We start from the raw sequence: 27,030 nt of genomic DNA, 5'->3' as shown, positions 1-27,030 counted from the left end.
GTTCATATTCCCAGAATCCTGTTAAGCATGTATTACTTGGGAAATAGAAATAAATCCTTTTCAAAATTGTATACTTTTCAACTCATTCAGCACCTATAGCATTTTGGTCATTATCACAGGAACAATATTCTATGATCACATCTGTATTAGTCTGTTAAGGCTACTATAACAAAATTCCAGTCATGGGTAACTTAAATAACAAAAAGTCATTTTATCACAGTTTTGAAGGCTAGAAGTCCCATGTCAAGGTGCCAGCAGATTCTATTTCTGGTAAGAGCTCCAGCTTGCAGGCAGCCCCCTTCTCACTGTGGTTTCTTCTCTGTATATGCACAGAGAAATCTTCCTTGTCTGTCTTCATTTTCCCATAAGGGCACCAGTCCTATCAGCTTAAGGTTCTACATTTAAAAGCTTACTTGGCCTTTTTTACTTTATAGATTCTATCTCCAAATACAGCTACACTAGGGGTAGCTAGATGCTAAGTCGCTTCAGTTGTATTCACCTCTTTGCAAGCCTATGGACTTTAGCCCACCAGGCTTCTCTGTCTGTGGGATTCTCCAAGCAAGAATACTGGAGTGCTGCAATTTCCCCCTCCAGGGGATCTTCCTGACCCAGGGATAGAACCCGGGTCTCTTAAGCCTCCTGCGTTGGCAGATGGGTTCTTAACCACTGAATCCACCTGGGAAGCCCCACACTAGGGGTCAGGGCTTCAAACCATGAATCTTGAGGGCACACAATATGGTTCATAACACCATCCAATTAAATTTAAAAGCAATAAAGATGATAACTGTCTAACCCATACTTATTAGGAAATTAAAACTTACTTTAAGTAATGTAAAACTAAATAAATCTTCATTACTTTTACAAGTTTATAACATCAGTTATTTCTTTTGCTCTGCGTTTCTAAGGCAATACTGGAAAGATGTTTACAGTTAGATTATTATAGCAAAAGTTAATAAGTTAACAGAGTAAATACAGTTATTTAAATACCTTTACTTCTGTAGTTCAGTATGCATCCTGTCTGGCTCAATTGATAGTACTTTGTTTAAAAGCATTTTATTGTACAGCTTTGATTATTCCAATTATTAACATATAAATTTTCATAAATTTGGTTGTCACTGTTTGGTTAGTTGAAAATAATCTGACCTCTGGATCATGACAGAGTATATCCTCCTGTATGATAATTATTTTCTACTGCTCCTCTTTTCACATGGTTAACTCCTCTACATAATTAAGGTATTAGCCTTCTAAATGTATGTTTGGATATGTATGTATGTATGTGTGTGTGTATACACTTTCTTTATATAAAATTTCAATATTAAAATTGCTATGCAATTATTTCTATTATTTTTATACAGACATCTCAATGAGGCAAATAGGCTCTCTTTTGATTAGTTTTATCCATAGAACTCAATAGAAACAAGGGTGATATACATATTCATTGTTCACTTTTAGAATTATATAAGCATCTTGAATTACGGGAAATAGATGGGGAAACAGTGTCAGACTTTATTTTTGGGGGCTACAAAATCACTGCAGATGGTGACTGCAGCCATGAAATTAAAAGACGCTTACTCCTTGGAAGGAAAGTTATGTCCAACCTAGATAGCATATTCAAAAGCAGAGACATTACTTTGCCAACAAAGGTCTGTCTAGTCAAGGCTATGGTTTTTCCTGTGGTCATGTATGGATGTGAGAGTTGGACTGTGAAGAAAGCTGAACGCCAAAGAATCGATGCTTTTGAACTGTGGTGTTGAAGAAGACTCTTGAGAGTCCCTTGGACTGCAAGGAGATCCAACCAGTCCATTCTGAAGGAGATCAGCCCTGGGATTTCTTTGGAAGGAATGATGCTAAAGCTGAAACTCCAGTACTTTGGCCACCTCATGCAAAGAGTTGACTCATTGGAAAAGACTCTGATGATGGGAGGGATTGGGGGCAGGAGGAGAAGGGGATGACAGAGGATGAGATGGCTGGATGGCATCACTGACTCAATGGACGTGAGTCTGAGTGAACTCCAGGAGTTGGTTATGGACAGGAAGGCCTGGCGTGCTGCAATTCATGGGGTTGCAAAGAGTCGGACCCGACTGAGCGACTGAACTGAATTGAACTGAACTGACCTCTTACCAACTTTCAGTGCAAAAGGATTGCTTGTGATTGTTAACTGAGAAAGGGAAAGGGGGCCAAGGCAGTAAGCCTTCCAATTCTAGTACACTCAGGAATGTTTCCAACTGTATTTCCTATTTATATGTAATATCCAGCAGACTAGACAAATTCAACAATAATTTAGGTCCTCAGTGCTCATCATGAAGAACTAGGTTCTAGATTTTTTTTTTTTTTTTGTAGCACTTGATGATAAATTCATTGCTTCATTGTACATTAACTTCTTTTACACAAAACTTTGGTTGGTGCTATTTGATCAAAATGGCAACAACCACTTGATCACCAAAAAAGCAAGAGAGTTCCAGAAAAACATCTACTTCTGTTTATTAACTATGCCAAAGCCTTTCACTGTGTGGACCACAACAAAATGTGGAAAATTCTTCAAGAGATGGGAGTACCATACCACCTGACCTGCCTCCTGAGAAATCTGTATGCAGATCGAGAAGCAACAGTTAGAACTGAACATGGAACAACAGACTAGTTTCAAATCAGGAAAGGAGTACCTCAAGGCTGTATATTGTCACCCTGCTTATTTAACTTATATGCAGAGTACACCATGAGAAATGCTGGACTGGATGAAACACAAGCTGGAATCAATATTGCAGGGAAAAATATCAATAACCTCGAATATGCAGATGACACCACCCTTAGGGCAGAAAGCAAAGAAAAACTAAAGAGCCTCTTGGTTGAAAGTGAAAGAGGAGAGTGAAAAAGTTGGCTTAAAACTCAACGTTCAGAAAACTAAGATCCTGGCATCTGGTCCCATCACTTCATGGCAAATAGATGGGGGAACAATGGAAACAGTGACAGACTTTATATTTTTGGGCTCCAAAATCATGTGACTATAGCCATGAAATTAAAAGATGCTTGCTCCTTGGAAGAAAAGCTATGAGAAAGCTAGACAGAATATTAAAAAGCAGAGATATTACTTTGCCAACAAAGGTCCATCTAGTCAAAGCTATAGTTTTTCCAGTAGTCATGTTTGGATGTGAGAGTTGGACTATAAATAAAGCTGAGCACTGAAGAATTGATGCTTTTGAACTGTGGTGTTGGAGAAGACTCTTGAGAGTCCCTTAGACTGCAAGGAGATCCAACCAGTCTATCCTAAAGGAGATAACTCCTGAATATTCATTGGGAGGACTGGTGTTGAAGCTGAAACTCCAATACTTTGGCCACTTGATGTGAAGAACTGACTCATTTGAAACGACCTTGATGCTGGGAAAAATTGAAGGTGAGAGAAGGGGATGACAGAGGATGAGATGGTTGGATAGTATCACCGACACAATGGATGTGAGTTTGAGTAAACTCTGGGTGTTGGTGATGGACAGGGAGGCCTGGCATGCTGCAGTCCATGGGTTCACCAAGAGTCAGACATGACTGAATGACTGAACTGAACTAAACTTGGTTGGTGCTAGGGGATTCTTTGGTGGCTCAGTGGTAAAAAAAATCCACCTGTGTGGATTTCCTCAAAGCAGGAGACACAGGTTCAACCCATGGATTGAAAAGATCCCCTGAAATAGGAATTGTCAACTCACTCCAGTATTCTTGCCAGGAAAATCCCATGGACAGCCTGTTGGGCTGCAGCCCATAGGTCACAAAGAATTGGACATGATTGAGCATGAAAAACTAACCATTATATTTTTAAACAGAAATTATCTAGTTGAGTAAGCCAGAGAATTCTACTCTTTTTTGATGGTTTCTGAAACTCTTTTAAGTACATTTTTGGGTATCAAAATGACTTTGAAGGTCATGGATGGTATGTGGCCAATCAATGCATTTGACAGCAAAAATGATTCTTGTCTTAAATACCAATAATGTCTGTCCCATTTCAGAATCATTGACAGAGACAGAATGTCATTTAATATTCATTCCTTTTATGATACTCTGGGAATTAAGAAAAAGGTTTTCATTATCAGGGTGTCTATGCAAATAGCATTATTTAGTAAACTAATAAGCTAATTTTATTAAAATTAGTAAATTTTAATAAATAAAACATTTATTTTATTATAAATAAATTTATTCTATAAAATAAAAATAAAATTTTATTAAAATTAGTTTATTTAATAAACTAATTTAATACCCTTGAAGAAAGTAAAAATTAATTTTGAAAACTAAAACTAGATTTTAAAAGCAACCTATTATTTCTATAAGTGGGTACATCTTTAATTTACTGATATTTTAATTTACTTGTATTCTAACGTGTGTAATTAATATCACACCATATAAAATTATTGTATTCCTAGCACTAACTATCGGAGAAGGCAATGGCACCCCACTCCAGTACTCTTGCCTGGAAAATCCCATGGACAGAGGAGCCTGGTGGGCTGCAGTCCATGGGGTCACTAAGAGTCGGACACGACTGAGCGACTTCACTTTCACTTTTCCCTTTCATGCATTGGAGAAGGAAATGGCAACCCACTCGAGTGTTCTTGCCAGGAGAATCCCAGGGACGGGGGAGCCCGGTGGGCCGCCGTCTATGGGGTCTCACAGAGTCGGACACAACTGAAGCGACTTAGCAGCAGCAGCACTATGTATACAAGGAAATCCTAGTTACAAAGGTGATTCATCACGGATTCTTTTTTCAGAATTGTGATGCGAAAGAAGACAAAATGTTTTTTGTTTTTTTTGTTTTTTGTCTAAAGCACACAAAAGGACAGGTTATGTATATATTTAAACCTTAGCACCAAAGTAATTTGCTGGCAGACTGGATGTGGTGTGTGAGAGGAAAAAGAAATGATTCAGGCCAAGTAGAAATGTGGAATTGAACTAAATGAGGAATATTGAAGAACAAAGAATTTGAGGAGCATAGATAACAGTGTTTTTGCTTTGTAGTGTAGTCACTTTAGTCATGTCCAACTCTTTGCAATCCCATGGACTGTAGTCTGCCAGGCTTCTCTGTCCATGGGATTCTCCAGGCAAGAGTTCTAGAATGGATTGCCATTCCCCTCTCTAGAGGATCCTCCCAACCCAGGGATCGAACAAGTGTCTCCTGTGTTGCAGGCAGATTTTTTACCATTTGAGCTAAAGGAAGACCTATTTTTGCTTTGGACAGCTTGATTGGGTATCCATGTGGGAGGGAATTGTTAGGGAGACAATTGAATTTAAAGGTGTGCAGTTCAAGAAGGGAGAAGGCAATGGCACCCCACTCCAGTACTCTTGCCTGGAAAATCCCATGGACAGAGGAGCCTGGTGGGCTGTAGTCCATGGGGTCACTAAGAGTCGGACACGACTGAGCGACTTCACTTTCACTTTTCACTTTCATTGGAGAAGGAAATGGCAGCCCACTCCAGTGTTCTTGCCTGGAGAATCCCAGGGACGGGAGGTCCTCGTGGGCTGCCATCTATGGGGTCGCACAGAGTCAGACATGACTAAAACGACTTAGCAGCAGCAGCAGTTCAAGAAGATGTTGGGTTTGAAGATAAAAAAATTAGAACTTGCCATCTTTCATTTTTAATGCCAGTGTACTAGATGAAATTACTGAAGGAATGTGTGTAAACAAAGAAGAAATTAGAACCTAAGACGGAACATAGAATAATAGTCTCTGGAGGCCAGATGAAAACATTTACTCTGTTTCCAGCTTCTAGTGTGTAAGTTGTTTGAGAATAAACCCTGTCAAAAATACTTTCAGGGCACCATTAAGGTTTAATCAGGGCAAAAAGGGAAATGAAAAAAAAATTAGAAAAATTACATGTAGGAGATTTTATTAATAATTCACTGTGCGTTCAAGACAGTGACAATGAATTCAAGACAGCACAGAGTAAGAGTTTCTGCAGTGAGGTGGGATATGTGACTGAACCAGAATAGGAGAACTACAGGGCTATATGGGAATGAGAAATCAGGCAATGAAATATATCAGTTGAGTCTTGTGATTCTTATGGTGACAGGATATAAGCAGAGATGTCTTGCATATTGAAAATATTCTTGATGATCTATGTATGGAAAGGGTCTGATCTTTCTATACAGTGGTGAGCAAAGAGGGAAGAGGCTTTATCACTTGGAAATAGTGGGTCTCCTTTTCAGTGACAGCAATGACAGTGACAGGACTATGGGAAGCTCTGTGGACAAACCACGTTTTCTCCACTGGGGATGTGTAGGCAGATGGAAGGGTGATAGAACCAGGGCCATGTGAGTCTCTCTTTATCACCTTCTGTCAACCATTTGGTGAATCTGCCAAGGTTCATAGCTGTGCATTCTTACCAAAATGCTGAGCTCGGAAAGTCTCAGATTAAATCAGGCTATTACTCTGTCAAAATTATTATTAAAATTTGCTCAATAATTTTCTTAGTAGAGCCCCATGGAATACATAATTTAAAATTTCAATATGTTGAATTTCAGTGATGTGACTAAGGAGCACGGAATACATAAACAGCATGATCAAGACATTGCAAAGATGTTGAGCATTCTGTAGGACACCCCATTATTTTTTCTTAAAGATCTAAATGTTTAATTGGCAATCTAAGCTCATATTATAGCATAATGAAACGATTGTCTGATACTGTTCTTTTCTCTTTTACCTCCTTTGATGTTTTAAAAAAGGATATGAAAGTAAGCATACCTCCACTCATATGTAATAGCTATTTAAAATATTTGTGTTAATATATTCTTTTTTTATTTTTTATTTTTTTTGTTTTGTTTTTGAATTTTATTTTATTTTTAAACTTTACATAATTGTATTAGTTTTGCCAAATATCGAAATGAATCCGCCACAGGTATACATGTGTTCCCCATCCTGAACCCTCCTCCCTCCTCCCTCCCCATACCATCCCTCTGGGTCGTCCCAGTGCACTAGCCCCAAGCATCCAGTATCGTGCATCGAACCTGGACTGGCAACTCGTTTCTTACATGATATTTTACATGTTTCAATGTCATTCTCCCAAATCTTCCCACCCTCTCCCTCTCCCACAGAGTCCATAAGACTGTTCTATACATCAGTGTCTCTTTTGCTGTCTTGTACACCGGGTTATTGTTACCATCTTTCTAAATTCCATATATATGCGTTAGTATACTGTATTTATGTTTTTCCTTCTGGCTTACTTCACTCTGTATAACAGGCTCCAGTTTCATCCACCTCATTAGAACTGATTCAAATGTATTCTTTTAATGGCTGAGTAATACTCCATTGTGTATATGTACCACTGCTTTCTTATCCATTCATCTGCTGATGGACATCTAGGTTGCTTCCATGTCCTGGCTATTATAAACAGTGCTGCGATGAACATTGGGATACACGTGTCTCTTTCCCTTCTGGTTTCCTCAGTGTGTATGCCCAGCAGTGGGATTGCTGGATCATAAGGCAGTTCTATTTCCAGTTTTTAAAGGAATCTCCACACTGTTCTCCATAGTGGCTGTACTAGTTTGCATTCCCACCAACAGTATAAGAGGGTTCCCTTTTCTCCACACCCTCTCCAGCATTTATTATTTGTAGACTTTTGGATCGCAGCCATTCTGACTGGTGTGAAATGGTACCTCATAGTGGTTTTGATTTGCATTTCTCTGATAATGAGTGATGTTGAGCATCTTTTCATGTGTTTGTTAGCCATCTGTATGTCTCCTTTGGAGAAATGTCTATTTAGTTCTTTGGCCCATTTTTTGATTGGGTCGTTTATTTTTCTGGAGTTGAGCTGTAGGAGTTGCTTGTATATTTTTGAGATTAGTTGTTTGTCAGTTGCTTCATTTGCTATTATTTTCTCCCATTCTGAAGGCTGTCTTTTCACCTTGCTAATAGTTTCCTTTGATGTGCAGAAGCTTTTAAGTTTAATTAGGTCCCATTTGTTTATTTTTGCTTTTATTTCCAATATTCTGGGAGGTGGGTCATAGAGGATCCTGCTGTGATGTATGTCAGAGAGTGTTTTGCCTATGTTCTCCTCTAGGAGTTTTATAGTTTCTGGTCTTACGTTTAGATCTTTAATCCATTTTGAGTTTATTTTGGTGTATGGTGTTAGAAAGTGGTCTAGTTTCATTCTTTTACAAGTGGTTAACCAGATTTCCCAGCACCACTTGTTAAGGAGATTGTCTTTAATCCATTGTTTATTCTTGCCTCCTTTGTCAAAGATAAGGTGTCCATATGTGTGTGGATTTATCTCTGGGCTTTCTATTTTGTTCCATTGATCTATATTTCTGTCTTTATGCCAGTACCATACTGTCTTGATAACTGTGGCTTTGTAGTAGAGCCTGAAGTCAGGTAGGTTGATTCCTCCAGTTCCATTCTTCTTTCTCAAGATCGCTTTGGCTATTTGAGGTTTTTTGTATTTCCATACAAATTGTGAAATTATTTGTTCTAGCTCTGTGAAGAATACTGTTGGTAGCTTGATAGGGATTGCGTTGAATCTATAAATTGCTTCGGGTAGTATACTCATTTTCACTATATTGATTCTTCCAATCCATGAACATGGTATATTTCTCCATCTATTAGTGTCCTCTTTGATTTCTTTCACCAGTGTTTTATAGTTTTCTATATATAGGTCTTTAGTTTCTTTAGGTAGATATATTCCTAAGTATTTTATTCTTTCCGTTGCAATGGTGAATGGAATTGTTTCCTTAATTTCTCTTTCTGTTTTCTCATTATTAGTGTATAGGAATGCAAGGGATTTCTGTGTGTTGATTTTATATCCTGCAACTTTACTATAGTCATTGATTATTTCTAGTAATTTTCTGGTGGAATCTTTAGGGTTTTTTATGTAGAGGATCATGTCATCTGCAAACAGTGAGAGTTTTACTTCTTCTTTTCCAATTTGGATTCCTTTTATTTCTTTTTCTGCTCTGATTGCTGTGGCCAAAACTTCCAAAACTATGTTGAATAGTAATGGTGAAAGTGGGCACCCTTGTCTTGTTCCTGACTTTAGAGGAAATGCTGTCAATTTTTCACCATTGAGGATAATGTTTGCTGTGGGTTTGTCATATATAGCTTTTATTATGTTGAGGTATGTTCCTTCTATTCCTGCTTTCTGGAGAGTTTTTGTCATAAATGGATGTTGAATTTTGTCAAAGGCTTTCTCTGCATCTATTGAGATAATCATATGGTTTTTATTTTTCAATTTGTTAATGTGGTGTATTACATTGATTGATTTGTGGATATTGAAGAATCCTTGCATCCCTGGGATAAAGCCCACTTGGTCATGGTGTATGATCTTTTTAATGTGTTGTTGGATTCTGATTGCTAGAATTTTGTTAAGGATTTTTGCATCTATGTTCATCAGTGATATTGGCCTGTAGTTTTCTTTTTTTGTGGGATCTTTGTCAGGTTTTGGTATTAGGGTGATGGTGGCCTCATAGAATGAGTTTGGAAGTTTACCTTCCTCTGAAATTTTTTGGAAGAGTTTGAGCAGGATAGGTGTTAGCTCTTCTCTAAATTTTTGGTAGAATTCAGCTGTGAAGCTGTCTGGACTGGGGCTTTTGTTTGCTGGAAGATTTTTGATTACAGTTTCAATTTCCGTGTTCGTGATGGGTCTGTTAAGATTTTCTATTTCTTCCTGGTCGAGTTTTGGAAAGTTGTACTTTTCTAAGAATTTGTCCATTTCTTCCACGTTGTCCATTTTATTGGCATATAATTGTTGATAGTAGTCTCTTATGATCCTTTGTATTTCTGTGTTGTCTGTTGTGATCTCTCCATTTTCGTTTCTAATTTTGTTGATTTGATTTTTCTCCCTTTGTTTCTTGATGAGTCTGGCTAATGGTTTGTCAATTTTATTTATCGTTTCAAAGAATCAGCTTTCGGTTTCGTTGATTTTTGCTATGGTCTCTTTTGTTTCTTTTGCATTTATTTCTGCTCTAATTTTTAAGATTTCTTTCCTTCTACTAACCCTGGGTTTCTTCATTTCTTCCTTTTCTAGTTGCTTCAGGTGTAGAGTTAGGCTATTTATTTGACTTTTTTCTTGTTTCTTGAGGTGTGCCTGTATTGCTATGAACTTTCCCCTTAGGACTGCTTTTACCGTGTCCCACAGGTTTTGGGTTGTTGTGTTTTCATTTTCATTTGTTTCTATGCAAATTTTGATTTCTTTTTTGATTTCTTCTGTGATTTGTTGGTTATTCAGCAGTGTGTTGTTCAGCCTCCATATGTTGGAATTTTTAATAGTTTTTCTCCTGTAATTGAGATCTAATCTTACTGCATCGCGGTCAGAAAAGATGCTTGGAATGATTTCTATTTTTTTGAATTTACCAAGGCTAGCTTTATGGCCCAGGATGTGATCTATCCTGGAGAAGGTTCCATGTGCACTTGAGAAAAAGGTGAAATTCATTGTTTTGGGATGAAATGTCCTATAGATATCAATTAGGTCTAACTGGTCTATTGTATCATTTAAAGTTTGTGTTTCCTTGTTAATTTTCTGTTTAGTTGATCTATCCATAGGTGTAAGTAGGGTATTAAAGTCTCCCACTATTATTGTGTTATTGTTAATTTCTCCTTTCATACTTGTTAGCATTTGTCTTACGTACTGTGGTTCTCCCGTGTTGGGTGCATATATATTTATAATTGTTATATCTTCTTCTTGGATTGATCCTTTGATCATTATGTAGTGACCTTCTTTGTCTCTTTTCACAGCCTTTGTTTTAAAGTCTATTTTATCTGATATGAGTATTGCTACTCCTGCTTTCTTTTGGTCCCTATTTGCATGGAAAATCTTTTTCCAGCCCTTCACTTTAAGTCTGTATGTGTCCCCTGTTTTGAGGTGGGTCTCTTGTAGACAACATATGTAGGGGTCTTGTTTTTGTATCCATTCAGCCAGTCTTTGTCTTTTGGTTGGGGCATTCAACCCATTTACGTTTAAGGTAATTACTGATAAGTATGATCCCATTGCCATTTACTTTATTGTTTTGGGTTCGAGTTTATACACTGTTTTTGTGTTTCCTGTCTAGAGAATATCCTTTAGTATTTGTTGGAGAGCTGGTTTGGTGGTGCAGAATTCTCTCAGCTTTTGCTTGTCTGAAAAGCTTTTGATTTCGCCTTCATACTTGAATGAGATCCTTGCTGGGTACAATAATCTGGGCTGTAGGTTATTTTCTTTCATCATTTTAAGTATGTCTTGCCATTCCCTCCTGGCTTGAAGAGTTTCTATTGAAAGATCAGCTGTTATCCTTATGGGAATTCCCTTGTGTGTTATTTGTTGTTTTTCCCTTGCTGCTTTTAATATTTGTTCTTTGTGTTTGATCTTTGTTATTTTGATTAATATGTGTCTTGGGGTGTTTCTCCTTGGGTTTATCCTGTTTGGGACTCTCTGGGTTTCTTGGACTTGGGTGATTATTTCCTTCCCCATTTTAGGGAAGTTTTCCACTATTATCTCCTCAAGTATTTTCTCATGGTCTTTCTTTTTGTCTTCTTCTTCTGGAACCCCTATGATTCGAATGTTGTAGCGTTTAATATTGTCCTGGAGGTCTCTGAGATTGTCCTCATTTCTTTTAATTCGTTTTTCTTTTATCCTCTCTGATTCATTTATTTCTACCATTCCATCTTCTAATTCACTAATCTTATCTTCTGCCTCTGTTATTCTACTATTTGTTGCCTCCAGAGTGTTTTTTATTTCATTTATTGCATTATTCATTATATATTGACTCTTTTTTATTTCTTCTAGGTCCTTGTTAAACCTTTCTTTCATCTTCTCAATCCTTGTCTCCAGGCTATTTATCTCTAATTCCATTTTAGTTTCAAGATTTTGGATCAATTTCACTATCATTATTTGGAATTCTTTATCAGGTAGATTCCCTATCTCTTCCTCTTTTGTTTGGTTTGGTGGGCATTTATCCTGTTCCTTTATCTGCTGAGTATTCCTCTGTCTCTTCATCTTGTTTAAATTGCTGAGTTTGGGGTGTCCTTTCTGTATTCTGGCAGTTTGTGGAGTTCTCTTTATTGTGGCGTTTCCTCACTGTGTGTGGGTTTGTACACGTGGCTTGTCAAGGTTTCCTGGTTAGGGAAGCTTGTGTCGGTGTCCTGGTGGGTGGAGCTGTATTTCTTCTCTCTGGAGTGCAATGAAATGTCCAGTAATGAGTTATGAGATGTCTATAGTTTTGGGGTGACTTTGGGCAGCCTGTATCTTGAAGCTCAGGGCTGTGTTCCTTTGTTGCTGGAGAATTTGCTTGGTATGTCTTGCCCTGGAACTTATTGGCCCTTGTGTGGTGCTTGGTTTCAGTGTCGGTATGGAGACATTTGATGAGCTCCTGTCAATTAATGTTCCTTGGAGTCAGGAGTTCCCTGGGGTCAGGGTTTGGACTTAAGTCTCCTGCTTCCGGTTATCGGTCTTATTTTTACAGTAGTTTCAAAATTTCTCCTTCTATACAGCACCATTGATAAAACATCTACATTAAAGATGAAAAGTTTCTCTACGATGAGGGTCACTCAGAGAGGTTCACAGGGTTACATGGAGAAGAGAAGAGGGAGGAGGGAGTTAGAGGTGACCCAAATGAGATGAGGTAAATCAATAGTGGAGAGAGTGGGCTAGCCAGTAGTCACTTCCTTATGTGCACTCTACAACTGGACCACTCAGAGATGTTCACGGAGTTATACAGAGAAGAGAAGAAGGAGGAAGGTGACAGAGGTGGCCAGAAGGATAAAAGGGGGGAATGAAAAGGAGGGAGACAGATCCAACCAGTAATCAGTTCCCTAAGTGTTCTCCACCGTCTGGAACACACAGAAATTCACAGAGTTGGGTAGAGTAGAGAGGGGTTAGGGAGGAGACACAGGCGACCTGGTGGAGAAAAAGGAGAGTCCAAAGGGAGAGAGAGCAGTCAAGCCAGTAATCTCGCTCCCTAGTGAAAAATGCGTCCTGAAGATTGGGTTCTTAAAGGTACAAAATTGGTAACAAATACATAAAAGCAAAAATTAAAATTCTAGAGTAGAGTTTGGAATTTCAAAAATACAATGTTAAAGAAAAGAAGAAGGCAAAGAAAGAGAGAAAAAACGAACAAAGAAAAACAAACAAGGTCGCAAAAATTATAAAGAAAGTACAGGTACAAAATTGATAACTAATACCAAAAAGCAAAAATTAAAAATCTAGAGTAGAGTTTGGAATTTCAGAAATACAATGTTAAAAAAAAAAAAAAAGAAAAGTAAAGAGAGAAAACAAACAAACAAAAACAAACAATGTCACAAAAATTATAAAGAAAATACAGGTACAAAATTGATATCAAATACCAAAAAGCATAAATTAAAAATCTAGAGTAGAGTTTGGAATTTCAGATATACAATGTTATATAAAAGAAGAAGAGAAAGAAACAGAGAAGAAGAAAAAAAAAAAAAGTCACAGAAATTATATAAAAAAAACTATAGGTACAAAATTGGTAACATATACCAAAAAGCGAAAATTAAAAATCTAGAGTAGTGTTTGGAATTTCAAAAATACAATGTTAAAGAAAAGAAGAAAAAAAAAAAAAAAAACAAGGTCAAAAAATTATAAAATATATATATATGAAGTTTGCTGAAGAAGAAAAAAATAGGGTCTTTTTTTTTTTTTTGCAAAGTAATAGGTTATAAAAGTGAAAATTAAAGGAACAATAGAGGACTTAAAATTTTTTTTTAATTAAAAAAAAATGATCGTAGAAATAATAAAAATATATCTAGGACTTTCTTGGTTTTGTTGTGGGTGTTGTGGGTTCAGTTCATTTTTGGCTAGTTCCTTGGTCAGACTTATATTTCTCAAGATCTATAGGCCCCTTCCTATGTAGTCCGTAGTAACCACAGGGTTTTGATCTATTGCCTGTAGCTTCCAAGGCGTTTCCCTCTGTTATATCTTCTTCTGTTTGCTAGTCTCTTCAGTATCTGGTTTCCGCCCTGACACAAAGGGGACGGTGGAGGACAATCTTTTTTTTTTTTTTTTTAGGCTCACTTGTTCAGTCGCGCTGTGGGGAGGGAGGGAGGGATGCTGCAAACAAATAACACTGGCGTGGGCTCGCAGTGCCTCAGCCACCCTGGGTCTGTCCCCGCTCACAGCGCGTGTAGCCACCCTGCCCACACTGCTCGGGCTCTAGGTTGTTCCGCCGGGAACAATCCAAGGCCGGCCCTGGGCTGCATGTACCTCCCAGGTCCAAGCCGCTCAGGTTCAGGCACTCGGGTAGTCCTCAGAGGCGCAGACTCAGTTGGGCCTGCGTTTTGTGCTCTTCCCAGGTCCGAGCAGCTCAGGTGATGAGGTGTTTGGCGGGCGCCAACGCTGCGACTTATCGCCTCCCCACCACTCGGTTATCTGGGTGTAAAACCGGCGCACCTTCTCAGGCAGATGTTGACCGCCCAGACCCCCAAGAAGTTTTAGTTAGCAAAGAAGCCTGCTTACAGTTTTATAGATAATGTCTCTCTGGGGCTGCGATTGCCCCCTTCTGGCTCTGGCTGCCTGTCACCGGAGGGGGAAGGTCTGCAGCCGGCTATCTCTGTTCAGTCCTTTGTTCCGTGCGCGGGCCTGGCGGTCTTAGGTTAGGGCTGGCTTTTCGCGTGGTAGATATCCCACAGTCTGGTTTGCTAGCCCAAATTATTTTGCTCAGATAGCGCTCAGGGTATTCAGGCCAGATTCTTACTCTCAGCGATGCAGCCCGCGCCCGCCTCCCTGCCCAGCCCCCGCTTGCTAATGGCGGATGCAGGCGTCTGCGCTGCTTCTCCGTTGGGGGAGTTACCGTAGGGCTCGCAATCTGCGAGTTTTAATTGTTTATTTATTTTTTCTCCCTGTTATGTTGCCCTCTGTGCTTCCAAAGCTCGGCACAGATTCGGCAGTGAGAAGGTTTCCTGGTGTTTGGAAACTTCTCTCTTTTTAAGATTCCCTTCCCAGGACGGAACTCCGTCCCTCCCTCTTTTGTCTCTTTTTTTTGTCTTTAATATTTTTTCCTACCTCCTTTTCTTAGCTGGTGTTTGGGGTTTCCCTGGTGGTTCAGATGGTAAAGAATCCTGTAACGATAACCCTGTATGCGAGACAGCAAGAGACACAGATGTATAGAACAGTCTTTGGACTCTGTGGGAGAGGGATAGGGTGGGATGATTTGGGAGAGTGGCATTGAAACATGCATAATATCATATAAGAAATGAATCACCAGTCCAGGTTCTATGCAGGATACAGGATGCTTGGGGCTGGTGCACTGGGATGACCCAGAGGGATGGTACAGGAAGGGAGGTGGGAGGGGGGTTCAGGATGGGGAACACGTGTCCACCGTGGAGGATTCATGTTGATGTATACCAAAACCAATACAATATTGTAAAGTAATTAGCCTCCAATTAAAATAAATAAATTTAAATTAAAAAAATAAAAACAAATAAACTTCAAAAAAAAAAAAAAAAAAATCTCCCTGCAGTGCGAGAGACCCCGGTTTGATCCCTGGGGTGGGAAGATTCCCAGGAGAAGGGTGTGGAAACCCACTTCAGTATTCTTGCCTGAAGAATTACATGGATGGAGGAGCCTGGTGGGCTACAGTCCATGAGGTTGCAAAAAGTCGTGTTGAAAAGGCAGTGTTTAAAAGTCAAGATTTGTAGGAAAGTAAATTGTAGTCTTATTGGGCTATGCGATTGATTCTAAGCCTGGAATGGTCAGTGTTTCCTGTCTATAGGGTTATTCAAGGCTGAATTACTTTCAGAAGCAAGCATAAATCTACATAATACTCTTGCTGTAGGTTCACTTGCATTCAATTACTTTATGTTATAGTAAGCAAAAAAAGAAAAGGAATATTAAGCTTAGAGACCGGTGATATTACAATTAAAATCAAGATGAACTGAGTGAAGCATATAGAAATACATAATGTTATCAATGCTTACTATTATAGTTAAGTGTAATTTAAGATTTTAGATGCAAGTTATGGTTTAAATCTAATATACATGAACTAGGGGCATACCATTAATTGATTGATCCATTTTTTAAATATTCATAAGTTGTCTCAGGACAGTATAACACAACTAAGCAAGTTAAAATATACACATGTGATACTACAGTCAATGATAATGTTTCATGGATGCATGTGTGAAGATAAGTAAAAATTTGTCACTAATAATAATGTTTAAAACTAGCACTGCCATTGTATTATTTTCATAATTAAAATCCAGCAAATTAAAATGATAATTACTGATAATGCATATTTATCTCAGTAAAACTTGTACTGCAATTACATTTTTACAAAACCAGCTTCAGAAATTCCCTTCTTATAATGCACTATGGTCTTCATCTTGTTTTCCATTAACAGGTGGTAGACTTGCATATTCAAAGCTCTTTTTAATAAAGTATGTTATCTACAAACACTGAAGTTTCTTTGTGAGTAATAGCATATGATGAAGTTCTTGACAGGATTCAAAACATACCACTAAATTTTCATTTCTATGAACAGCATGTTCAAATCCTAAGGCTGGGGACATTGTAACTCTAATTTATAGAGATATTATTATACAATATAGTGTAGTTTCCCACTGGAGAAGTTTCCACTGGGGAAGAGAATGGCAAACCACTTCAGTGTTCTTGCCTTGAGAACCCCATGAGGAGTAAGAAAAGGCAAAAAGATAGGACACTGAAAGATGAACTCCCAGGTTTGTAGGTACCCAATATGCTACTGGAGATCAGTGGAGACTTTATTTTCTGGGCTCCAAAATCACTGCAGATGGTGACTGTAGCCACGAAATTAAAGGACACTTTCTCCTTGGAAGAAAAGTTATGACCAACCTAGACAGCATATTAAAAAGCAGAGGCATTACTTTGCCAACGAAGGTTCATCTAGTCAAAGCTATGGTTTATCCAGTAGTCATGTATGGATGTAAGAGTTGGACTATAAAGAATGTTGAGCACTGAAGAATTGATGCTTTTGAACTATGGTATTGGAGACCACTCTTGAGAGTCCCTTGGACTGCAAGGAAATCCAACCAGTGCATCCTAAAGGAAATCAGTCCTGGGTGTTCATTCGAAGGACTGATGCTGAAGCTGAAACTCTAAAACTCTGGCCACCTGATGTGAAGAGCTGACTCATCTGAAAAGACCCTGCTGCTGGGAAAGACTGAAGGCAGGAGGAGAAGGGGATGAGATAGGATGAGATGGTTGGATGGCATCACCAACTCAATAGACATGGATTTGAGTAGACTCTGGGATTTGGTGATGGACAGGGAGGGCTGGCATGCTGCAGTCCATGGGTTCACAAAGAGTTGGACAAGACTGAGCAACTGAAATGAACTGTTAGGGTAGTTTAAATGAGTATCATATTCATCAGTAATTTGTGCTCTGTATATATTTCTAGATATGCTTTGATAGTAGATATATTGTTCTCACATTTGCTTTTAATAATACTAGGTAAAGAGCAACTACTCTCAATAAATACATTTGCACAGAATGCAGTAAATTCCTTACAGGACCCCTATACCTTTTGCCATAGTATAAATCATGGTTTGTCACTGCTAGGCATATATCTACATACATAATGATTTACAATTTTACATGTCAGTATTTCCAAAAAATCTTTATTTGGCTTGATCCCTTTGCTCAAAAGGTTGAAAGTGTTTTAATGCCAAGCCAAATTTTCGTAGCTCATTGGAGAAAATACAACTGGAGAAACTGTGACTATGACTGTAAGCAGGCAGTCTTTAACTCTGGAGCATGATTTGCTCCTGGAAATATTAATAACTGGTCCTCATGTATTAGAGAAATATTTCAAACACTTTGTAGTTATGGAATGAGAGAAATGAATTATTATGGCATGGAACATATAAAGAAAGTAAAATACATCAATCTAAAATCTGAAAAAATAAGCCAATTGTGGCATTCAAAACAATTCATGAAAAATAGATACGAATTTAATTTAGCCATGCGTGCATGCTAAGTCACTTCAGTCGTGTCTGACTCTTTGTGCCCCTATGGACTGTAGGCTGCCAGGCTCCTCTGTCCATGGTATTCTCCAGGCAAGGACACTGCAGTGTGTTGCCATGCCCCCTTCTGGGGGTCCTTCCCAACCCCGTAATCAAACCTGTGTCTTTTATGTCTCTTGCATTGGTAGGCAGTTTCTCTATTACTAGCACCACCTGGGATGCCCAATTTAGTTATAGTAGACATAATTATTTGATACATTTGAAAATGCCTTGTCTTCTGAAAATATAAACAAATGGTAGGAAAACAAGACATAGGAGATAATGAATCCTAAAAGTCATCATTTATTGGAAAATAGGTATTTTTATAACTAATGTCATATGCTTATTGGTACAACTAACATCCAACTAGTTTGACCATAACTATTTTATAAGGTGAAGTCTTATACCAAATATTAATCAGAAGAACCATTGTACTACTTAATAGGAACATTTTCATTGAAGATTTGAATTGAATGTTGTTACAATTAGCCAATATAATGCACTAAGGTTCAATTTATGTTGTCTTCATTTATGGTATCTTACTCTTTCTGATATTGCTAATTGTAAATCTCTTGAATAAACCTGATTAGTGAAGTTGCATGTTACGTATTTAAATAACCATGACATTTCTAACTCAAAGTAAATAATAGCTTTGGGAAATAATAAAATGTGACAGATGGCCCTGTTCATTTGAACACTGTAAGCAAGAGCAGAATCACTCGTGGAAAATGATTGGTGGAATGAATAAGTAGTAATTGCTTTGCATTAAATAAACAAAAGACACTATCATATATTAATACATTCACAGTTTATTACAGTTGAGACAGTTATTCTAATCAGCACTGATAGCAATTGAATAGATTGGTTGCACCCAAAGGTGCTGTTTATTAATTTACCTTAACAAATAATGATATTGTGTCAAGGTAAATTATGTTTCTTCATGTTTCAAGTTTTTACATTGAAACTTAAATTGAACAGAATGCTTACTCATTTGTCCTTTTTATATGTAAAATTACTTTAGATCAACATTTTAAAAAGAAATAGCTCTGTTTTTGAATGAATTTTTAAATAATAGAATAAAGGGTGCTATTTGAGCTGTTAGTCAAACTGTCAAATTTTATTGAGAAATTCATATTTAGTTTTGACTGTAAACTAGGAGTAATAATCTTTCCCATGTAACTTTTAGTGTGTTTGCACATGTAAATATGGTAGAATAGGAGAATAAGTGACAGTTTTAAAAATAGTGTAATGATTATGATACAAGAAATTTAATTTAAGATAAAGGAATTCTTTTTGGATTAGGACCATTTTTAATGGTCTTTATTATATTTTTACATTATTGTTTCTCTTTTATGTTTTGGTATTTTGGCTGCAAGTCACATGAAATCTTTCCTCCCCAACTAGGGAATCCAACCTGTGCCCCTTGCATTGGAAGGTGAAGTCTTTACCAGTGGACCGCCAGGAAAATCCATAAAATAAAGAACTTTTAAGCACTGGAGTGGCCAGTGGCTGAGAGGAGATACCCCAGGTCCAAGAAAAGGAGCAGTGGTCATGCTTTGCTGGAGCAGCCCTGAAGACATACAAGACATACGCCACGTCCAAGGTAAGAGAAACCCCACTAAGACAGTAGTCGCTGAGAGAGGGCATCAGAGGGAAGACAGACTGAAAGCACAATCACAAAAATCTAGTCAATCATATCAAATGGAGCACAGCCTTGTCTAACTCAATGAAATTAACCATGCCGTGAGGGCTACCCAAGATGGACAGGTAATGGTGGAGAGTTCTGACAGAATGTGGTCCACTAGAGAAGGTAATGGCAAACCACTTCAGTATTCTTGCCTTGAGAACCCCATGAACAGTATGAAAAGGCAAAAAGATAGGACACTGAAAGATGAACTCCCTAGGTTGGTAGGTGCCCAATATGCTACTGGAGATCAGTGGGGAAATAATTCCAGAATGAATGAAGGGACAGAGCCAAGGCAATAACACCACCCAGTTGTGGATGTGACTGGTGATAGAAGCAAGTTCCAATGCTGTAAAGAGCAATACTGCATAGGAACCTGGAATGTTAGGTCCATGAATCAAGGCAAATTGGAAGTGGTCAAACAGGAGATGGCAAGAGTGAACATCGACATTCTAGGAATCAGCAAAATAAAATGGACTGGAATGGGTGAATTTAACTCAGATGACCATTATATCTACTACTGTGGGCAGGAATCCCTTAGAAGAAATGGAGTAGCCATCACAGTCAACAAAAGAGCCCGAAATGCAGTACTTGGATGCAATCTCAAAAATGACAGAATGATCTCTGTTCATTTCCAAGGCAAACCATTCAATATCACAGTATTGATATCACACTGCCCTGACCAGTAACATTGAAGAAGCTGAAGTTGAATGGTTCTATGAAGACCTACAAGACCTTCTAGAACCAACACCCAAAAAAGATGTCCTTTTCATTATAGGGGACTTGAATTCAAAAGTAGGAAGTCAAGAAACGCCTGGGGTAACAGGCAAATTTGGCCTGGAATACAGAATGAAGCAGGGCAAAGGCTAATAGAGTTTTGCCAAGAGAACGCACTGGGCATAACAAACACCCTCTTCCAACAACACAAGAGAAGACTCTATACATGGACATCACCAGATGGTCAACACCAAAATCAGATTGATTATATTCTTTGCAGCCAAAGATGGAGAAGCTCTATACAGTCAGCAAAAACAAGACAGGGAACTGACTGTGGCTCAGATAATGAACTCCTTATTGCCAAATTCAGACTTAAAATGAAGAAAGTATGGAAAACCACTAGACCTTTCATGTATGACCTATATCAAATGCCTTATGATTATACAGTGGAAATGACAAATAGATTTAAGGGACTAGACCTGATAGACAGAGTGCCTGATGAACTATGGATGGAGGTTTGTGATACAGTACAGGAGACAGGGATCAAGACCATCCTCAAGAAAAAGAAATGCAAAAAGTAAAATGGCTGTTTGAGGAGGCCTTACAAATAGCTGCACAAAGAAGAGAAGTGAAAAGCAAAGCAGAAAAGTAAAGATACACCCCTTTGAATGCAGAGTTCCAAAGAACAGCAAGGAAAGATAAGAAAGCCATCCTCAGAGATCAGTGCAAAGAAACAGAGGAAAACAAAAGAATGGGAAAGACTACAGATCACTTTAAGAACATTAGAGATACCAAGGGAAACTTTCATGCAAAGATGAGCTCAATAAAGGACAGAAATGGTATGAACTTAAGCAGAAGATATTAAGAAGATGTGGCAACAGTATGCAGAGTAACTGTACAAAAAAGATCTTCATGACCCAGATAACCATTATGGTGTGATCACTCACTTAGAGTCAGACATCCTGGAGTGCAAAGTCAAGTGGCCTTTGGAAACATCACTACAAGCAAAGCTAGTGGAAGTGATGGAATTCCAGTTGAGCTATTTAAAATCCTGAAAGATGATGCTGTGAAAGTGCTGCACTCAATATGCCAGCAAATGTGGAAATCTCAGCAGTAGCCACAGGACTGGCAAAGGTCAGTTTCCATTCCATCCCAGAGAAAGGCAATGCCAAAGAATGCTCAAACTACAGTACAAATGAACTCACCTCACACGCTAGAAAGTAGTGCTTAAAATTCTCCAAGCCAGGCTTCAACAGTATGTGAAACGTGAACTTCCAGATTTTTGAGCTAGATTTAGAAAAGGCAGAGGAACCAGAGATCAAATTGCCAACATCTGTTGGATCATTGCAAAAGGAAGAGAGTTCCAGAACAACATCTGCTTTATTGACTGCACCAAAGCCTTTGACTGTGTGGATCACAACAAACTGTGGAAAATTCTTCCAGTGATGGGAATACCAGACCACCTGACCTGCCTCCAGAGAAATCTGTATGTAGATTAAAAGCAACAATTAGAACCACACATGGAACAACAGACTTGTTCCAAATCGGGAAAGGAGTACTTCAAAGTTGTATATTGTCACCCTACTTATTTAACTTATATTCAGTGTACAACTTGCAAAATGCCAGGCTGAATGATGAAACACTAGCTGGTTTCAAGATTGCTGGAAGAAATATCAATAACCTCAGATATGCAGATGACACCACCCTTATGGCAGAAAGCAAAGAAAAACTAAAGAGCCCCTTGATAAAAGTGAAAGAGGAGCATGAAAAAGTTGGGTGAAAACTCAGCATTCAGAAAACTAAGATCATGGCCGGTCCCATCACTTCATGGCAATAGATAGGGAAACAGTGAAAACAGTGACAGACTTTATTTTTGGGGCTGCAAAATCACTGCAGTAGGTGACTGCAGCCATGAAATTAAAAGACGCTAGCTTCTTGGAAGAAAAGCAATGGCCTACCTAGACAGCATATTAGAAAGCAGAGACATTACTTTGCCCACAAAGGTCCATCTAGTCAAAGCTATTGTTTTTCCATTAGTCATGTATGGATGATAAAGAAAGCTGACTGCTGAAGAATTGATGCTTTTGAACTGTGGTGTTGGAGAAGACTTTTGAGAGTCCCTTGGACTGCACGGAAATCCAACCAGTCCATCCCAAAGGAAATCAGTCCAAATATTCATTGGAGGGACTGATGCTGAAGCTGAAACTCCAATACTTTGGCCACCTGATGCAAAGAACTGACTCATAGGAAAAGATCCTGATGCTAGTGAAGATTCAAGGTGGGAGGAAAAGAGTGTGACAGAGGATGAGATGGTTGGATGGCCTCACAGACTCAGTGGACATGTTTGAGTAAACTCTGGGAGTTGGTGATGTACAGGGAGGCCTGGCGTGCTGAAGTCCAAGGGGCCGCAAAGAGTCAGACATGACTGAGTAGCTGAACTGAACTGAACTATTGTATATAATGTAGAAGGAAATGGCAATCCACTCCACTATTCTTGCCTGGAGAATCCTATGGACAGAGAAGCCTGGCCACAGTGACGGCAAAGAGTTGGCTATGACTGGGTGACTAAACAACAGCATCGTATGTATAGTTACATGTAGCATCATATACTACAGTTACATGTAGCAAGGATCCTGCCAAACAATGTGGTCTACCCAAATTATATTTGCTTTTCCTTGCCTTTGTTCTGTATACATACTGCTCAGAATAATTCCTCTTCCCATTTCCTAATGTAGCCAATCTTTTTTTTATGTGATTTGGTATGAATACTTAATATATGATCTATTTTGACAAAATTTTAAGTGTACAATAGACTGTTGTTAACTAAAGCCACAATGTTTGATAGCAGAACTCTAGAATTTATATAATTGAAACTTTATACCCACTGAACAACATCATCTCATTTCCCTCACCCCTCATCCTCTAGCAGCCACTGTTTTACTATCTGGTTTTATGAGTCCAACCACTTTTGTTACTATGATACATACAAGTGGAATCATATGGTATTTGTCCTGGTGTGAATGGTTTACTTTACTTAGCATGATACTCTGCAGGTTCATCCATGTTTTCACTTTTGGCAGTATTTTGTTCTTAAGAGTGAATATTCAGTTTTATGTCTATACCATATCTTGACTATTTAATGATTATGCTACAAGATATATGAGTGAAGTTACGTTTTCATATCTTCAATTCTTTTAGATATATATTTAAAAGTAGGATTGCTGGATCATATGCTAATTCTATTTTAGTTCTTTTAGAAACTTCCAATTATAATGTCAGTGGAAAAAGCTCTTTGCATGGAAACAATGTGATCTGATTTATATTTTGAATGCTTAATTTTGTTGCTTATGGAGGACTGATTGGCTTGAATAAGATAATGGAGATAATATAGATAACTGCGTTCCAGACAACAGATTTATTTATGCATCATAGATGCTTTTTGAAACTGCTAAATTATGAGTCAAAATGCTAAAGAAAGATCAGATATGATTCTTCTTCAGAAATTACAGATTTATAATTTACTGATAAACTGAATTGGAGTTTATTTTCTACACAAATCTATTCTTTAATTAAAATATGCAGTTATCTATGAGTGATTTATGTTTTTGACTAAATATCCTTATATTTGAAGATAACATATTCCAAAGAACACAGCTGTTACATGCCTATGTATATGTGAAAAAGCATCTGCACAATTAAATTAAATTTTGAAATTTGACTACAAGGTAAATATCTGAAGTATTAAAATTAAATGTTAATGATCATCAGGCTAGGATATAGCAAAATCTTGTAGGTCATAAGGCAAGTGCAATATAAATAATTCACATCATTTTATTAATATGAATTTTCTGGGTTATTGACATACACTGCTCTCCATTTTGCTTATTTCTGCTCTATCAAAATTATATATAACTATTGGTTCCCTGAGTATGTTGAAAGGGCAGTATCTTTGAATTTAGACAGACACCAAAGAAAAAAATTGAAAGCTATCTTGTTATGGAGCTATTTCTACTGACATTTCACCACAGTCCAGAATTTTTCAATTTTGGATGGATTCACATTAGCAAATTTCACAGTCATCTTTAATTGCCATATGAATTGGAATATTTTTCAAATTGACTAACAAGTTCTCTTTATGTAGGATGATAAACCAGAGGAGAGAAGTATAATCAGAAGTTCATAATCTACCTTTATGTGTGCTTAGTCACTCAGTCGTGTCTGAGTCTTTGTGACCCCATGAACTGTAGCCTGCCAGGCTCCTCCGTCCATTGGGGCTTCTCCAGGCAAGAATACTGGAGTGGATTGCCATGCCTTCCTCTCTACCTTTATATCAGATATGTATAATTTTCTTCCAATCATCTGAACCTAGTAAAGAATGTGTGCTCTTAAGACTTCCTAGGTTACAGAACTCACTTTTCAGTATAAAAGATGAAAATACTAAATATTTGCTTAATCAAGTACTCCAACTTTTAGAGCAGAGCCATGGGGCTGGATTCAGAAAGAAAAAAAAAAAAAAAACACAAACAAAATAAAACAGATATCTTGAATCCAACATTAGTGGTGAAATCCCAAAATAGAAACAGTGAAGAATTTGAACACTTTATGTAGTTAGTCATGAGTGGAACTCACTGATTGATTGCCAGGCTTTAGGAAATCATATAAGGTTTTCAGATTGTACAAGGTGGGACACTTTAATCAAGTAACCCTAATAAGCAATTCTGTTAGGTCATTATGTCATCCTTATTTTATAAGTGAAGAAAAAGAGGTATAGAATGTTTATACAATTTGCCAAACTAATAGGCGGTGAGTAAGTATAAAATGGGCTGTTAGGGTTCACAGTTTTCCCTCTGAATCACTACACTACGCTGCCTTCTTCACCCATATAAAAATAAATGTTTTCCAAAGCTATTAATATACTTTTCAAAGATTCTGACACTTTTCTCACTAATGAATTCCTCAAGGCTTTGATGAAGTAGACGTATGAATGTTCCTATAAGGGGATTTAGATGCAAAATGAGTGATTTATGGATTATAACCCCACTCTAACTTCTTTATTTTTATATATCTCTATTTGGAGATTATTTTCATCCCTGTTGGTTTCCAGTCAGTCATCAGAATAAGCTATTCATCGTTTGCTTGGTTGATTTTTCTGGGACTGAATCTCAAGAGTGGCCAATGATTATATACTGTAAATCCCTTAATATAATGACATTCTTGAAATTCTCTTCAGTTAAAGATGGCTTATTGATTTTTAGTGGCATGGCAGGATCCATGAGAGGCAAAATGACCAGGGCAAACTGAATACTGTAAACAACAGGGTCAGGGTGAAAATTAGAAGCATCTCATGTGCAGGAGTCGAGTAGCAGCTAAGATCACATGATGGGTAAGCTGCTAATCTTCTACTTATGAATACTTTTGATAATCAAATAAGACTAGGCTTAGAAAATGGAACCTGTATTTGAATTCATAGACTCATGAGTTATTAATTAATTCCTAAGTCAATTTAGTTCACAGATTCAGAAGACCTCGAGTAATAAGACAAATACATTATCAGAATCTTCTTCCTAGCATTCTCCAAAGAGAAAGGACTAACTGTACAATCAGAAAATGAAACCCTGAGATTTCCTGAGTATTTTTCAACAGTGGCTCTAATTTTTGATTAATCTGGAGATTAGAACACGCTCATCTTTTCTTAATTACAGTGGAAGCTATAGCACCAAGCAATGAACGATGGCTTGAATGGAATTCATCTCATGATAAGCGTACTTGGACTCTAAAACTAATCCATTATTATTTCAAAAATTTACTAGATCTGTAGCTAAGGAATAAATATGTTCTACAATCATAATATTTCCCATATTGTCTTTTGGCCAAAGAAGTAAAGTTTATTGAAGAAGTCCAAATGGAAATTCCTACAAACATGTGTTTATTTCCTAATATGGTAGTTAGAGCACAGATTCTTGAATCAGAACACAGAGGTTAAAATCACCATTCTAACACTGAATCCTTTGTGATCTTATTCAAATATCTTAATAATTTTGGCCTATAAATTCTATGTATGTACTTGAATACTATATATTTTAAATAATTTCTGTATATTTTATAGAGCACTTATAATGATGCCTGCACATAGTAATCATATATTAGTGTTTGATCAATCTATCAATCAAAAACCACAGCTTTGGAAAAATTCAAGAAACATTATTCAACTATCTAAAATTTTTTATTGGAGCATAACTGTTAGATGTTGTGTATATACATCTCCTCTTCCTTGGATTTCCTTTCCATTTAGGTCACCACAGACCACTGAGTAGATTTTCCTGTGCTATACAGTCAGTTCTCATTAGTTATCTGTTTTATACACAGTAATCTAGATATGCCAATCCCAATCAACCATCTAAAATTTTTAACCAAAATAATAAATATTTCTCTCACATCCCCTTATAGTTATCAATTATTTCAGAAGGATGAAGATGATGGGTCTTGGAAAATGAGTGGATTATCACATTTTTAATCAAATAGTGACTTTAGCTGTCACTGCTATTTTAGATATGTTCTCTTCAAATGAATGAATGAATAAGTAAAAGCCTTGGTGCCTGATATTTTTGATTTTGTGACTTTAAAAAAAAGTTCTATCAAGAAATTATAAAAACTGGAAGCAGTTTTTCCCCCCAATCTGCCAAGAACAGCACTACTGTAC

The 27,030-nt window shown here is 37.6% G+C and overlaps 1 long non-coding RNA gene across 11 annotated transcripts in view; it reads left to right on the top strand.

Moving 5' to 3' along the window:
• The window catches only part of LOC147375928 (uncharacterized), a 381,799-nt gene that overhangs the window by 202,169 nt on the left and 152,600 nt on the right, over window positions 1-27,030 (top strand). For 8 of the 11 annotated variants that reach the window (XR_015161619.1, XR_015161626.1, XR_015161621.1 and 5 more), the window contains one exon: window positions 19,334-19,532. This is a non-coding gene — a long non-coding RNA (uncharacterized LOC147375928). Of the gene's footprint in view, window positions 1-19,333; window positions 19,533-20,143; window positions 23,476-25,844; window positions 26,931-27,030 lie in introns of those variants that run through there. The other 3 variants (XR_015161623.1, XR_015161625.1, XR_015161624.1) reach the window with 3 other exon arrangements.

This window comes from Bos grunniens, chromosome 3, assembly GCF_055505025.1.
Source record: "Bos grunniens cultivar Pamir isolate PY7600 chromosome 3, Bosgru_T2T1.0, whole genome shotgun sequence".
Taxonomy (NCBI): Eukaryota; Metazoa; Chordata; class Mammalia; order Artiodactyla; family Bovidae; genus Bos; species Bos grunniens.
This window is presented reverse-complemented; position numbering and strand designations above follow the sequence as displayed.